The following is a 17,109-nucleotide window of genomic DNA, read 5'->3' on the forward strand; positions in this document are numbered from 1 at the left end:
ACTTTTAGATTCAGCCTAATTCTCCCTTGTATTATCAAGCTGACATCTGTCAGACGCCCCTTTTTTCTGCTTCATCCTACTCTCTAACACCTTCGTCATCCAAGGAGCTCCAACCTTGGTTGCCCTCCTTTCCCCCTTGTGGGAATATACCTAGACTGTAACTGAACCATCTCCTCTTTAAAGACCACCCATTGCTTCATTACATTTCTGCTTGACAGACTTTGATGCAAATTTACCCAGGTCAGATCCCTCCTCAATTCGCTGAAATTAGCCCTCCTCCAGTTAAGTATTTTTATTCTAGATTGCTCCTTGTACTTCTCCATAACTAATCTAACTTTATGATATTGGCCCAGAAATTCGGGTATCTATGGGTGAGTACACATGGAGTACTCACCTGTAAGCCCAATGGGAGTGCGCGGGAAACTGGCACTTCAGTTTCCCTGAAAGAAGGGGTTCAGAAGTCGAACATGTGCGCAGGAGAGGCAGAGCGTGCGCATCGAACTTCCATTTTTTTTGCAGGTTTTCCCGGGAGGGTAAGTCTCCAGAAGTTAGACATGTAAAAAGCAGTCGCAAGGCCTGCTTTTTACAAGGTAAGTGGTGAATTAATTAAAATTAAAACATTTTTTCCACAGGTTTATTATTTTTAAATACAAAGAAAGGTAAGTTTATTTTTAGCCCCATTAGAAAATGTAATTAATTTTTTCAAAAATGTAAATTATTGTTTAAAATAGTTATTTCATGTAATTTATAGTTTATTTTAAAAATGTGCTTTTGTTAAAATTTATTTGAAGATTTAGTGATGTTTTGGGGCTTATAGTATTTGTAGGTTTGACAGGTCAACTTATGAATGAAGCATTCCCTGCTCCGATTGGCTCCCCATGGCCCACCTGATCCCAGGGGACGCATCGAACTAACTGCGCCCCTGGGATACGTAAGCACTGCGTGCCGGCAGTTGGAGGAGGCCCAGGATCAGAATCCCATGCGGGCCCATAGCTCAACGGCTGGCGCAGTAGGTAAGTGCAGGTTGGGGGCTTGCACCCGCGGGAAGCCCCCGGCCCAAATTTCTGGGCCATTATGATCACTATTCTCCTCCACTGTGACATTCTCCACTTGACCCATTTTGTTCCTTGGGACTAGATCCAGCAACGCCTCCTTCCTCATTGGGCAGGAAACATACTGATCAAGAAAGTCCACCTGAACACACTTCAGAAATTCCTCCACCTCATTGCCCTTAACACAATCTCTGCTCCATTCAATATTGAAGTAGTTAAAGTCTCCCTTTATCACTACTCTGTAGTTCATGCACCTATCGGTAGTTTCTATGCAAATCTGCTCCTTTATCCCCTTCCCATTTTTGGTGGCCTATAAAATACACCAAGTAATGTAATAGCTCCTCCATTGTTTCTTAACTCCAACCAAATAGATTCTGTCTTTGATCCCTCAAGGAAATTCTCTCTTTCTAGCTCTGTAATATTTTCATTAATCAAAACTACTACCCCTCCTCTTTTTTCTTTCCTATCTTTCCTGAATACTCTGTACCGAGGAATATTAAACATCCAATCCTCCCCTTTTTTGAGCCAGGTCTCCGTTATCGACACTACACCATATTTCCTTTCATATTCCAGATACAAGGTATTTTGTTGCGAAAGTTGAGGTATTTGTCTCTTTAAGGATGCAAAGTCCAATTGAAAAGTAAACATTGATGCAGTTTTATAAATAGCTTAATTAAGAGGCTGCAGACATTGTGGCTGTAATAATTATGGGGAATGGGGAAATGGCAAAGACTCTGAACAAATATTTTGTATCTGCCTTCACGGTAGAAGACAGTAACAACATCCCAATAATGGATAATCAAGGGACCACAGGGAGGGGGGAACTAAAGACAATCACTATCACTAAGGAAAAAGTACTTGGTAAAATAATGGGACTAAAAGACGACAAGTCCCCTGGACCAGATGGCCTGCATCCCAGGGTCTTAAAAGAAGTGTCTGCAGAGATAGTGGATGCATTGGTTGCAATATACCAATATACCAAAATTCCCTGGACTCTGGAGAGGTCCCAACGGTTTGGAAAACCGCAAATGTAACACCCCTATTTTAGAAAGCAGGAAACTATAGACCAGTTAGCTTAACATCTGTTGTTGGGAAAATGCTGGAGTCCTTCATTAAGGAAGCAGTAGCAGGGCATTTGGAAAATGATAATGCAGTCAAGCAGAGTCAGCATGGTTTTATGCAAGGGGAATCATGTTTAACAAATTTGCTGGAGTTCTTTGAGGATGTAACGAGCAGGGTGGACAAAGGTGAGCCAGTGGATGTGGTGTATTTGGATTTCCAGAAGGCATTTGATAAGGTGCCACATAAAAGGTTACTGCATAAGATAAGTGCTCACGGAGTTGGGGGTAATATATTAGCATGGATAGGGAATTGGCTAACTAACAGAAAGCAGAGAGTCAGGATAGATGCGTCATTTTCTGGTTGGCAAACAGTAACTGGTGGGGAGCCACAGTGATCGGTGCTGGGGCCTCAACTATTTACAATCTACATTAATGACTTGGATGAAGGGACTGAGTGTAATGTAGCCAAGTTTGCAGATGATACAAAGATGGGTGGGAAAGCAAGTTGTTCAAAGAACTCAAAGAATCTGCAAAGGGATATAGACAGGCTAAGTGAGTAGGCAAACATTTGGCAGATGGAGTATAATGTGGGAAAGAGCGAGGTTATCCACTTTGGCAGGAAAAATAAAAAAGCAAATTATTATTTAAATGGAGAGAGATTACAAATGCTACAGTTCAGAGGGACCTGGGGGTCCTTGTGCATGAAACACAAAAAGTTAGCATGCAGGTAGAGCAAGTAATCAAAAAGACAAATGGAATGTTGGTCTTTATTGCAAGGGGGTTGGAGTATAAAAGCAGGGATGTCCTGCTACAAATGTACAAGTTATTGGTGAGACCACACCTTGAGTACTGCGTACAGTTTTGGTCTCCTTCTTTAAGGAAGGATATACTTGCATTGGAGGCAGTTCAGAGATGATTCACTAAGTTAACCCCAGATGAGGGGGTTGACTTATGAAGAAAGGTTGAGCAGGTTGGGCCTATACTCACTGGAATTTAGAAGAATGAGAGGTGATCTTATTGAAACATATAAGATAATGAGGGGGCTCGACAAGGTAGATGCAGAGAGGATTTTTCCCTTCGTGGAGAAATCTAGAACTCGGGGGCATAGTTTCAGAATAAAGGGTTGCCCTTTTAGAACTGAGTTGAGGAGAAATTTCTTCTCAGATGGTCATAAATCTGTGGAATTCTCTGCCCCAGAGAGCCATGGAGGCTGGGTCATTAAATACATTTAAGGTGGAAATAGACAGATTTTTGCAAGTTAAGGGAATGAAGGGTTATGGGGAGCGGGCAGGGAAAGTGTCTTTGAGCCCAAGATCAGCCATGATCTTATTGAATGGTGGAGCAGGCTCGAGGGGCCAAGTGGCCTATTCCTGCTCCTATTTCTTATGTTCTTATGTTCTGTGGTATTTTTGGTTACTGGAGTGTTTACATTCTAAATGACTGCCTTTGTTTCTTCACACTTTAAATAAAACGTGTGACAAAGAAATTTGTATTAGATATCTGAAGTTTGATGGACATTGCGAGCAAGATGAAGTGCTCATGTATGTAAAGTTTTTATATGATATTCGTGAATCTCCTGTTTCCTTGCTTATAGTTAATTTTTAAAATGTTATGTTGTTTAGCTGTGTTTGGTAAAACAGGTTGAGAGTGGTTACAGTGCCACCTTTGGAGAAAGTATGACATACATGCATTGCTCTTGTAGCTTTGCACATTGATTTCAATGGGCTGGTGTGTGACTGTGGTACCAACTCAAAGATTTTATTATGTACAGATATAGATAACTATTTTCAGAAATAGTTATTCATCTACAATGCAGATGTATTTTATGCTAACAACATTGAATTATGAATGAGCCTCTTAAAATCATACATTGCATTTTGTTTATTATAGTGTGACTATCTAATCGGAAGTAATCTCAAAATGAGCATTTAGGACAATTATCATCAGCTTATTCCTATTCATTGCCAGTGATCAAACTACCTAACTAAAAGGAGACAAAATGAATTAATTAAAAATAAATAGTTTTCAGAATATAGTACATACCAGAATGATCATTAAAGATCTTGGAGCTTATTGCTGAATTTTTTGGATATACTATATTCCTTCAAAAATGCCAGAATTTGATTGTCAGTCAAAAATAGATTAACTTGACAGCAGCTTTTTTCATGATTTTTTTTTCCTGATTTAGTCACCTGATTGAAAGAAAAGTTACATTTTCAAATTATTAAGCGTTTTACTAATAACTGACACGTGCCATTCAGTAGAAACAGATTTAGCATTCTGTATTCTATGACTAGAGGCTAAATCAAATATATCCTTCAAAGTGATCTAAATTGGGCCATTTTGGATAATACCCGACATCCCACTTTCACTTGAATTTTGACTCTTTTAGTCTCTGATCTGCTTTCTTGTCACTATTATTTACCTATGACAGAAATTCACTGGCCTCATTTTCCTCCACTTGATAATTTGTTGTGAAAAAGTAGATGAGTGTATCTGGGTATCAGGTTAGTAGAAAGTGCCAATGGGTTATTCGCCTGTGTTTGACATTGGTTTATGGATTCCTAACACTCTGAAAAGATTAATGGACAATAAATAAATAGAGGAAAATTACCTTTACCCTTGTTAAGACTTTGTTAAACTATTTAATGATAAGCTGGTGCAGCATTCAACAGCTACACAATCAAATTGAAATGTAAGAAAGAAATTTACTTCACTCCCTTTCATGACCTCAAAACGTCACAACCAATCAAGTAATTTTTATAGTCACGTTGTACGGAAATGTGGCAGCCAAATTGTGCCCAGTAAAGTTCTAAAAACAGCAATGAGATAAATGATCAGATTATCTGTTTTTTTGTGATGTTGGTTGAGGGATAAATTTTGGCTAGGATATTATTGAGAACTCCCCGGCTCTTCTTCGAATAGTGCCATGGGATCTTTTACGTTCACCTGAGAGGGCAGACAGAGCCTTGGTTTAATTTCTCATCGAATAGAAGGCATTTCTGACAGTGCAGCACTCCTTCAGTACTGCATTGAAGTCCCAGCCTAGATTTTGTGCTCAAGTCTCTAGCGTGTGTCTTGATCCCACAATTGTCTGACTCAAAGACAAGAGTGCTACCAGGTCATTCCTGCCTGACAGCATTGCTGGAGTCATCTTTGAAAGTATCCCAATGTGTAGCAGGAGTCTGTGAGCCCAGGCAGCACAAGAGGCAGCCGGTAGTACCCCAGGTGGCAGATCTACCACAACACGATCAGCTACTTGAGCATGGCAGATAAGCTGTGTATGAGGAATCTTAGGCTCACCAGTGAGGCTGTGACTGAAGTACACCACTTGCACCACTAAAAGCTGCAGGGACAGTTGGCTGTCTACCAGGAAGGTCACCACTGTGCTCAACAATAACATTGCATTGACCTTCTAGGAGCCCAGAGGGGGTGTTACAAGATTCAGATACATTGGGCTGGATTTTGCCAGCCCTGGGGAGGCGGGTTTGGAGGTGGGACTGCCGAGAAAATGGCAGAATTTGGGGGCAGGTGCCCAACCCGCCCCCAACCCGCCTCCATGCCATCTTGCCAGGAGGCGGGTAGCCGACCCACGCCTGGTCCTGCCTCCTTGAGGCGGGAAGGGGATTAATGCCAATTTACTGCCTGTTAACTGTTATCCCTATTTTGAGCCCTGAAGTGTGGGCTTCCCAATAGCTCTGAACCTCGCCAGGGTCAGCGAGGCGGGCCGTCGGTCTGCGGGGGTCGGAGGGGCCGAAATGTCCGGTGTGCAGGTGAGTAATGGGTGCATGTGTGCAGAGGTAAGTGTGTGAGGTGTATGTAAAGTGTTTTAATAAGTATTACTTACCTTTACTTCTTCCTGCCGGCTTCCTCCCTTCAGGTCTCGGGAGTCCCTCAGCTCACCGGCACAGAAAGCAGAATGGCCGCTGAACTGTCAAAAGCTGCAGCCTTCTGCTTTCTGGTCAGGAAGGCTTTCTAATTGAGTCTTGAGTAAAGACACAACTTAGAAGACAGATTGTCAGTGTTTGACAGCTTCACAGAACTGTCAAACGATGACATTTCATCTGCCAAAAGCTCTTGACAGATGAAACGGCACTCGCTGATGTCACCTGTAACTGGCTTTCCCTTAATTGGCCTGCTGAGCCCGCTGGGCGGGCTTAACAAGGTCAATCAAGGGAAAATAGCATGGGTTGGCCACAAGTCAATGGAGGCGGGACTAAACCCAACAAGTGGGAGTCCCGCCTCCAAAAGCTCCCCATTGACAAAATCCAGCCCATTGGTTTTCGCATAGAAGTAATGACAGACTTAAAGATATATTAGCAATGAATTGACTTTGTGTTGCGTAGCTTGTGGTGTATTTGTTTAATGTGGCTTGATGGTGCATTTGCCCCTTGTGTATTATGAAATTATCTGTTTTGATGATGATTTACTACAGGAAACTTTGGTTTATCCGGAGGTTGTATGTCCGGAAACCTCGATCTAACGGCAGAAATCAGCAGCCGTTTTAGTTAGGTTTTTTTTCTTCTCCTAGCATTTTTTTAACAGTCAGGCTCTGGAAAGCGTCTCTGTAGCTTAGCAACAGCTTCAGAGATGCTTCCAAGGTACGGGCCGAGTGTTTACAAGCTGTTGCTAAGCAACAGTGTTTGTTGTCAGATACGGAGATGAAAACCTCCGTATCCTTCAACATTAGCGCTGGTCTATCCGGAAGTTTTGATAGATCGACAGCAGCTCGGTCCCGTCGGTGCCGGATATCGCGAAGTTTCCTGTACTACAAAGATGTGCCTCTGATTGAAGAAGCAGCACTGGTTGGTAGTTGTATAGTCAACTGTTCAGTTGCAAGAGATTCAGAAGGCTTTCTGCCTGTATCTGTGACTAGCCCAGTGTTAGTGCCAGAGCTCTCCCTTTATGGAATTGCTGTGGATTCATTGCTTTCAGAGACAATGCTACAGATAATTCTACAGGGCTACATAATGCTACAGAACTGTGCTTGATGTGCCAAATTTCTGCTTCTGTGCTACTCCATGCATGCCATTCCTGGAGAGAACCATCTCAAAATGCCCACTGATGTCCCTGCAAATAGAACAGTGATGACTTGTGATCACTCGGAATCTCCACCTCATGGTTGCGCATAACTGTTCTCCAAGTGAGTTGAAGCTAGTTATGACTATATCTTGAGGTTTCTATAGTAGCAGTGGGAACGTTCATGAGCAATGCTCCTATTCTTTATAGGGTTTGTGTAGCTGAGGTCACCAATGCTTTTGTCACATGCCGAGTGGCAGACAGCAGTGCAGACAACCAATTATCTAACCTTACCATGCCATCTTCTAATTTTGTGTATGGAATGACTCCTCAACACACCATCCTCCTTTGGAAACCAGGACTAGCAAGATTCATACAACTCAGGCAGTGCATGCTGGACCTTTGCTCTGTTCCCAATCAGCTACCTATCGTTCATCAGCAAAGCTCAGTAGCTCAGCCTGTGCTTCTTCCTCAATTTCACTATGATATTTTTCCGCAGAGTACATGTTACCTACTTCAAGTAGTAATGGTGATGTTTGGTATTCAGGTGAGGGTATTTTGCAGGCGTACCTTGAAACCATTGGATGATTCTTACATTGTGAGGAGAGCTGCTTAAAATCTGATTATCCAATAGCATAACCCGGGGCATAACAATTGAACCCCACTTTGATCTGAACTGGATATTCATTGCTTTCAGAGGCAATGCTACAGATACTTCTACAGGGCTACATATTGCCACAGAACTGTGCTTGATGTGCCAAATTTCTGCTTCTGTGCTACTCCATGTATATGTTCTCGTGTGAACTTTTCCAATCTTTTTGAAGGTGGAATGAGAAACACTTGGTGTGATGGCACGTGAACATGCAGAGTAACAATCACAACAAATTCCACTTCCTTCACTCAATCTTGCTTCTCTCATTGAAAAATGGGGAACAACTAATGCCCTGTTCCTTTTGTGGACTGGTTGACTTGCTTGTGGCATTTCTTTTCTTTCTAGACTACTTTTAACTAGAATAACTGACAAATCTGCATTTTATCTTCCAGCTCCAAGATTGCGTCTACACCTCGCAGTCTCTAGTTCAAAACCTGACTGCCCCTGAACATGTTTCTTTTCTCCTTTTTGTTAATTCTGACCCCAGAAAGCAAAGTGGCAGTGTCTACATAAATAGAATATTGGTTAACCATCTGAGATATGGACATATGAAAATGACGACAGCCAGGAAAAGACCAATTGGTCCATCAAGACTGCCCCACACTCATGGAGCATCATGAATAAACACTTCCTATTCCCCAGTAGCCATATAATCTCCTGGGAGAGGCAAAAAAGCACAGAAAAAAATGGGTCACAAGGGGAAAGAAATCTGGAAAAGATGAAATAACAATGTTTTAATGTTCCCAGTCCTCCTGGCTAATAGACCCTCATTGCATCAGTTTAAAATAGACTATGAGCTGTGAAATTCCACAAACTGGTTTGTCTGCAGCCTGTAGCCCTTTCTTTTTTTTAAAAAGAAGAATGTACTGATTCACTTTGTTTTAAAACATAATTCAAACCCAATATCCTCTCTTTGAAGAAAAAAATATCAAAAATTCCAAAAGGGCGACAGAGCAGGTGGAACATTCAGTACAAGCAGATTTATCCAGTTAGGACTGCCTGTGTCTGTTTGCATTTGGTAATATAAGGTTCCAATAAGCTGACATTTCTGATATTTGAGAAGCTGGTTTTGGGAGACTGATATCTGCATTGAGCTAGATGCTGCTGTAGTTCTTAGGTTATGAAGTGTTTGAGAAGAGGGAAAAGAAAAATGATTGAGGGAGGGAAATTATTTGCTGCAAATCATTTTGAGAAGTGGAGTTCTTCAAATAATTTTTATAATATTTTGTCTGTGAACGATGGGGTGGCTGGGGAAATTGCAGGTGATTGGAAGCGTGATGGATATTTTATTTTCTAGAGTTATTAAAATAAAATCTAAAAGGACAACTTGAAATAAATATTGATTTTTTTTTTTTATCATAAAAGTGACTGGGAGATTATGATTTGCATGTCAGGTAGTGTTCAAGAGAGAGGTGCTTATTATTGTTTTCTGAATTTGTCCTGCTGTACTGTAATAGTGAATTAACTGCTACAGATTCTATTCTGTGACATATTGTCCACAACTTTCTCCTATATGCATGCCTGGTTAGCTGGCAGGGTGATAACTGTCTGTCTTGATATAGAAACTTCTGCATAATAATCTGCAAGCCTTTATGGAGAACGTCAACATTTATAGATTTCCTGTTGTGATGTTTGTACCTGGATAAAGGATAGAACTTTTGCATTTTGGCTATTTTGTGATCGAAGACCCTGCCTACAAGTATACTGTGCATTGTAGACATTTTGGCAATGGGCCTACATTTTCTTTTAGCTTAATAGGGAAAGACAGCTGCCATCAATACTCTAGCTATATCAAAAACAACCACATTATCCTCTTTATATCTAAAGTCCTAAAAGTATATACAGAAATATTTCTGTTTGGTGCCTGATGGAGTCTCTTACTGTAACAGAGCAGAACACTTTTCTTCTTTATATACTCAAATTAATCTTACTTCAGTATACTTAAATGAATGTTCCACCAGCTGAACGCTTATTTGATTTTTATTACAAGTCATTGACCATTTTGACTATATGGTGGATGTGGGAACAGTACATTAATACATTAAGATATCTTGGCATGGTTGTGCTTCCACTGAGATCCATATTGGTTTGAGGGTTTAAGCAATATCGTGTTTCTTGGTGTTGGGGGTTCAGTTGGGTCAGGAAATTTGGGGGGGGGGGTAGTTGTTCTGTCCAGTAGTAATCATAATTCATTGCGGTTGTTGGTTGTTGCCCTTCCCTGTCTAAGGGTGGGCCACTGTGCTGGGGGTGGGGTTGTGTCAAGTAATCCTCCAAAAACAGGGCCCAAACATTTTGGTAGATCTTTAAGCAGAGCAAATGAATTAGAAAAAATAATAAAATGCAAACTTGGTGTTGAGGGAACAGAAAGCAAAAAACTGAAGATGCTGGAAATCTGAAACTAAAAAACAGAAAATGCTGGAAATGCACAGGAGGTCAGGCAACACCTGTGGAGAGAAGTTTTGTCAAGGGATCCACACCTGGAATGTCAGCTCCTTGGTATTTAGGGGACAGGTAGTAATGAATACTAATCTCTACTGGAGACCCTCTACCATTCTGAGCTCATTGATAACATTCTGATAATTAGATGCAGAACTAAAGTCTCTATAAATACTTGTTCATTGCCCAACAAAGTTTCCTAATGAGTGCCTTTTAATTTCTTTATTCCCAACCATATATGAGCGAAAATGGTGAGTATAATGGAATGAATACCAGGAGAGTTGTACAAGTCCATTTAAAAAGATTGTAGATCTATCAGCAGTGTAATAGCATTGGTATGTATGCAATGTTGGCAATTGTAAATTTGCAGTTTGATAATTGCTGAGAGGTGTTATTGGTGCTTTCATGACCAATCAACCTTTCATAATTGGAATGATTCAGTATGTTCAGTGCATAAATTCACTTTCCTTTTCTTTGCAGAGCCTACATAAATTGCTTTTCAAGGAAAATTAGGTCACTAAAGTTATAGTTGCAAGAAAATTCACTGTTTGTTGCCTGGAAATTTAAAAGTTCTGGGATTTGTGCTGATGTCTTCATGGGTGTAGATACGTTTCACCAACAAACATCTGCCAATAGAAACTTACAGAATGTCAATGAGTTAATAAAAACATCAATCACGGTCCTGGGCGAAGCGCTTACACAGATATTTTGAAACTACAATTCAATTCAGATGAGACCAGAGCCCAGCGGGTGCCTATTTTCCTACGTGAGCTCAGAACAGGGGAAGTAGTCATTTAAAGCGCAGCGAGAAATGAGAGGTGATAAATAAACCAGCAGCTGATCTCAGTATAACAACCAACTGTTGAAAAGAAAATATGGACAGTGTTAGCAAAAGCAAATGCAGGCCATCAATTAAAACCTCAATTATGAAAAGTAAATGAAAGGTGAAAAGAACTGAACAGGAAAATTAAATTCATCAAATGCCAAATCCTGCAATTTCCAGAAAAATGATTACCTGTTCAAATGTTTAAATCTCTAGAGCACTAAATTGCAAAGTTTTCCCATAAATTGCTTTCTGCCCAGAAGGAGATAATGTCAGTCAAGATGCATGGCTGCTGATCATGTGATCTCACTTGCCAAGTTCAGCAATGTTCTTTGACAATGGACATTTAGAAGACTGTGTGCATGCCAGTTAATAAAAAAAAGTGCTTTTCGGTTTTGACTGAGTTTTGCCATAATTACACTTAATTGAAGAAAGTGGTAATTGATTGCAGTTTTGCTAAAGACAAACTGGTATCTACAATTGAATATGTTAAGGGCAGTTGAACTGTACCAAAATATATTTGAATCATTCCTGTCTGCAGACTTCCAACTATTGGTCTGGCAGGGGGTTTTGGGTTGTGTGTGTCAGCTTCACCTCTGACTCCTTTGAGCAGTTCGAATTGCTCCACACCCCCTGGGTTCTAGACACCGGACTTAGGTACAGGCGGCGATACAGAAAATCGAGTAGACAAGTGGCTTGGTGCAAGAAAACCAAATTTTATTAAAAGGCTGAATAAAACACAACACTACTGAGGATTACTGGTATAGTTACAGGCATAAAAACAGTTGATACACTTATATGGGAATGGGGAACACATGGCACATCGAGGGAAACAAATACATTAAAAATCCCCTTATCCTTAATCCCACCCCCTATACCTAACTAGATTAAGCTATGAGGGGCCAGTAATTCATGCTCACCAATTCAAAACCTGTCGCTTTAGATAGTGGGGTTTGAGGTCCGCTCTTCCTGCCGTTTGGGGTATCCCATCGCCACGTGGTCACAGGGCGCGGCGCTGAAGTTGTTTGTGCAGAGGCACCCTCCCTTTTTCTCCGTTAATGTCTTCGTCGAGTATTTCATCGCGATGGGCCTTCTTCTCCTTTGGGCGGTCGCTGAAGGTATTGCTGTGGTCAGGGGTCGGTTGGCGGTTTTTACCGTCTAATGATTTTGCTACCCATGCTTGGAACACCAGCTTATTCTTCAACTGGGCTATGTGACAAACACCAGCTTATAACTAGGCCGTTCGTCTAGATTTTTTCTACCCACTCTTCGAATGCCAGCTTATTCTCAAATTGGGGTTTTACTGTCCATGCATGTTGATGCGCTATCAATTACTCATAAAAGACGGAGAGTTAGGAGAGTAACTAAAAGGCTTTTATTAACAAAGAACAGAGCATGCCTCTCGTGGTTGACTGGTTTCCAAGAAGGCAGGGGGCTGCAGGGCAGTCACCTTTATACCTGGGCATGTGGGTGGAGCCAGGGGCGGAGCCAGCTGAGGCATGCATAGATACAACAGTGTGCAACAACAACAACAACGGTGAACAACAATAACAGTGGTTTACCACACATGTAACGCCAACATATTCACCAAACGCCAGCTTATAACTCGGCCGTTTGGTTCCCCCAATGCGTCTTTCACTGCCCTTCTCTGCTCTTATCGGTTTACCATAATTCTTTGTCTGGTCTCGTCTTGTCTGCCTGTTTGTGGCCTGTGTGTCCTGTGTGGTTTTGAACTCGGGTCTCATTCTCCTCCCACGTTTGGGCCCTCGGTGTAGTAATGGGCATCCTTGGTGTTGAGCGGCGCGGGGAGCGAGAAGAGAGCCCGCCACAAGGTCAGGGCATGAAAATGAGCGTCAGCAGGCCAAAAGCCAAACGATAAGAGGCCAGAGCAAGAGAGCTAAGAGACCGATCACTACTGATGGGCCTACAATTATACCCGATTCTTCCTTCCTCATCTGCGCGCCAAATCAGGTCAGTCCTTTGTCTAACTTTTGGCGGGCTCGTTTAAACTGATTACAGCCATTTACTTTAACAACTCCTGAAATGGCTGTCTCTGTGTTATAATGGTTTTGATGTCCTGGTTGTTGGTTATGTATGAGACTTAATTGGGTTTTCCTGACTTGATGGCTTCTATGAGCTGTTACTGATTAAATATGCAGAAACCTAATGGCCTCGATTTTAGGCCCATTCTAGCTTGATCTGTTTCAAGGCGAATGAATGCATATTCTGTGTTAACTTTGGCTGTCTGGCTCCAGAGTCTTTTCACAGATTCCTGCATTTTAAGTTTTGTCCCAGGCTTGAAAAAAAGGTGTCTGCCTGCTTGCAGAGCCTTACCTTTAAAATCCTGTCCTTTTGCTCATGAGGTTGCAGAAGCCATTTTGGGTACCCTGTCTTTTTCATAACTTGTCCATGCAGGGTCCCTTTATCCATAACTTTGTGGAATATGGGAATTTTGAGAACCCTACAGTCTTGATGGGGCATTTACTTGGGGCGTAAAATTGATTCTATAAAACTACATCATGTCACAGTTTTTTTGTTGATATCTGTGCAGTCTAAACAAAATGTTTTGACAAGTTATAAACTTTCAGTCAAATGGGGCTTCTGAAAAATTGAAATATCTCCCGCTGTTCATATTATAGCAATAATTTCAGACAACATATGCCCCAGAAAGTTTACAAATAAAATCAAATCATATCTGTACTTTTTCAATAACACAGTGGAATTGGAAACTTGGGCCGGAATTTTCTGCCGTCCATGCGGGTGGGATTGGAGGCGGGTCGGCAGGGAAATTTGCAATACCTTGGAGCAGGTGGGGAACCCGCCATCCTCCCGCCCCCACGTGCCTTTCCTTCGGGCGCGTTTGCCAGCGCGGCAGAGACCCGAACGGCAGAGGTGGCCGAGCTAATTCAGATGATTATGAAGTACTTGTCAGACCCTTAAACATCTTTTTAACCCTACCTTTCAACTTTCCTGGGATGACCACGGGAATCACGCAGCTCGGGAGCCATGTCTGTGAACATGAAGTGGAAGTTGAGTGGCCATTGATCCACTTCATTAGTGCACAGCGTGAAAAGTACAATAAAATCACCCACCTGACACCTGGTTACTTTCCTAAGGCAGATGCTGTTGCTGAGTGCATTGTCACCACAGATTTAGCTTTCTAGAGGTTGCAAGTGTTTTCAGCAAAGTCGGGATCCATTGTCACCTCATTGGTACCATTTATCACACCATTGACAGGTGGTTCTGTCATCTCTACTTGACCTGCCGTCTATTACATCAGCTTGGGTGCCGTTTATACTGTTCCACCTTGGTCCTCAGAATCGGACCACGATGAGCCCCAACACCAGGCACACCAACAACAACACCAACCTTCTCCTCAACCACCTAATGCTGCACAGAACAGAGGGCAGTAACGCAGGGCAGCACTGCGCCAGAGATGATGCCCCCAACACAGGGTATACAGGCAGAGGATGAGCTTCCTCAACATGACTGAGCAGCAGTGCCAAAGGAGGCTCAGGCTATTGTGCCAGGTTGTCATAGGCATTTGCAGAGGAGTGGGTGGATATACCTTACCAGTGATTGTCAAAGTCACCAGCGTTCTCAACAACTTCTTCCAGGGATCTGCAGCAGACATTTGTGGCACCTCACAGTCGGCCGCCCACAGATGCATCACACAGGTCACCGATGCCCTCTTTGACAAGTCAGCCAATTATATCTACTTTGCCACCGATGAAGCCAGTGTTACTGCACGGGTGCTGGGCTTTGCTGCTCTGGCTGGCTTTCCATGGGTGCAGGGCATAATCGACTGCACACATGTGGCCATCAGGGCACCCCATCATCACCCAGGAGTGTTTGTCAACCGCAAGGGCTTCCACTCCCTCAATGTGCAGCTGGTCTCCAAACATAGGAAGACCATCATGCATGTGTGCGCCATGATCCATTTGTCCTGTGCCAGTCCACCCTCCCTCAGCTCTTTGTTCCTCCAAACAGACCTTCCAGCTGGCTGCTTGGAGACGAGGGCTATCCACTGAAGACATGGCTCATGACACCCTTGAGGAGGCCAAGTACTGATGCCGAGGTGAGATATAATGAGAGCCACATTTCCACCAGATGTGTCATAGAGCAAACAGTAGGCATGCTGGAAATGCACTTCAGATGCCTTGACAGATCTGAAGGAGCCTTCAGTACACACCAGCCAGGGTCGCCAGAATCGTCATGGTCTGCTGCGCCCTGCACAACATAGCACAGCAGCGAAGATTAGCGCTGCATGAGGAGCAAGGCTCTAAGCGCACAGCCTTTTCAGAGGAAGAGGCGGTGGAGGAGGAGCTTCAGCTGGAAGACGAAGAGGAGCAGGAGGAAACTGCAGTCCAGATCCCACCAGCACCCAAGCACATTGCTGCCCGGGAGGCCAGGGATGGCCTCATCATGGCCAGATTAACTTAACCTCAGGCATTACACCCATATGGCTATCATCTACTGTGCCAGGTACCCAACACCCCACAGCAACACCATAAAGCATCCCTACAATGACCAGGCCATTCCTTTCACACTGACAACCATTGCTGGAGGTAACGTTATGTCTCACCATTCACTCCAACTCACTAAACCATTTCCAAAGTTGCAGACAGAATTGGCCATGACCGGAAAGTGGTGAAAATAATAATTTATATCTGTGACATCAGATTAATGAAACTTCACACAAACAGTTATTAAAACACCCAAGTGGCTACCCTTGTGAATCTACTTGTGTGTCATCTTTTTCTTATGCATGCTTCTACGAGTTACTACCCCTGTGGCTTCAGCAGAGGCAAAGGCAACCTCCTCACTTCTCTGCTGTGATGGCATAGACACTTTTGGCAGATGTCTTCTGGGTCTTGGAGCCTGTGATGGCCCCGCTAAAGTCTGCTCCTACTGCGACTGTGCAGGGGCAGACTTGGCCATCGTGATCCCAGGAGGCATCTGGGGTTCTGACTGAGGGGGTGGCAATGGGGGAGAAGTGTGAGTGCTTTGAGAGGAGCCCACACTTCCATGTACCTTCTCACCATCATCCCTCGCAAGGGCCACCCGCACTTCCCTGCTAGCAAGGAGCTGGAGAGCACCTTGCTGCACATCAGTAGGGCCACGAGGACTCAAGTCTATGTTTACATTCCTCCTAGAGAGGAGGTCTATGAGCATCTGCCATCTATTCTCCATGGATAGCCATCTATTCTCCATAGAGACCATGTGCTACTGTCAGTGATGCATTAGCTGCTCCATGCATGTGGCCATCCTTTCAATGGAAGAGCGTACAGTCGCTATTGCCTGCAACATGGTGGTGCTCATGTTGGAGATGGACTCCTCCATTCTCTGCACATTTGTAGACATCGTGCTCGCAAAACCTGTAAAAGCCTCCTGCCTTCTTGCTGCACCTCCAGTAATGCCCTCTTTCTGGATGGCCCCCGAGGCTCAGCGTCTGCATGCAGCAGAGCAAAGCTGGGAGTGTCCTGCGCCCTCCGGCGAGGAGTCTCCACATCTGTCCCTGTCTCCACCATCTGCTCTTGCTCCGTTGTGACTTGTGACACACCAGGTAACAACACTACTCTCTCACATGGGTCCCACTGAAGTGTGTGTATCGTCGCTGGTGCTGGGTGCGCTTATGTCTGGTGACGGTGCACCCTCAGAGGCTGGAGGCTCCTCTGAGGAGTCGTCTTGCTCTTCCTCCTGGACAGTGGGGGGGGGGGCGCGGGAGGGGGTGCGCTTGATGGACCTGTGGGAGAGTAAAGACATGATTTAGAAATGCCATATCAAGAATGTGTAACAATACCATTATGCATATGGTGTAAATTCACCGGCTGCTGACATCAGTCTCCATATGAGTGACTGCTGTATGCTACGTAGCTGTATGAGATGTAATTCTATCACCAGGTTGCTGAGATATTCCCCTCTCTCTGGCTCCCACCTCCAGCTGCTCTGCGACTCATGAGACTTCCAAGGCAATCTCCTGTGTTGCAGTTAAGGTGGCCAATGATGGAGGGCCACCTCTGGTTCTCTCCCTCTTATTGTGGGCTCTCTTCTGCAAGGAGGAAA

This window comes from Somniosus microcephalus, chromosome 6 (genome assembly GCF_052327205.1).
Source record: "Somniosus microcephalus isolate GS21.2 chromosome 6, FLI_Smic_1.0, whole genome shotgun sequence".
Taxonomy (NCBI): Eukaryota; Metazoa; Chordata; class Chondrichthyes; order Squaliformes; family Somniosidae; genus Somniosus; species Somniosus microcephalus.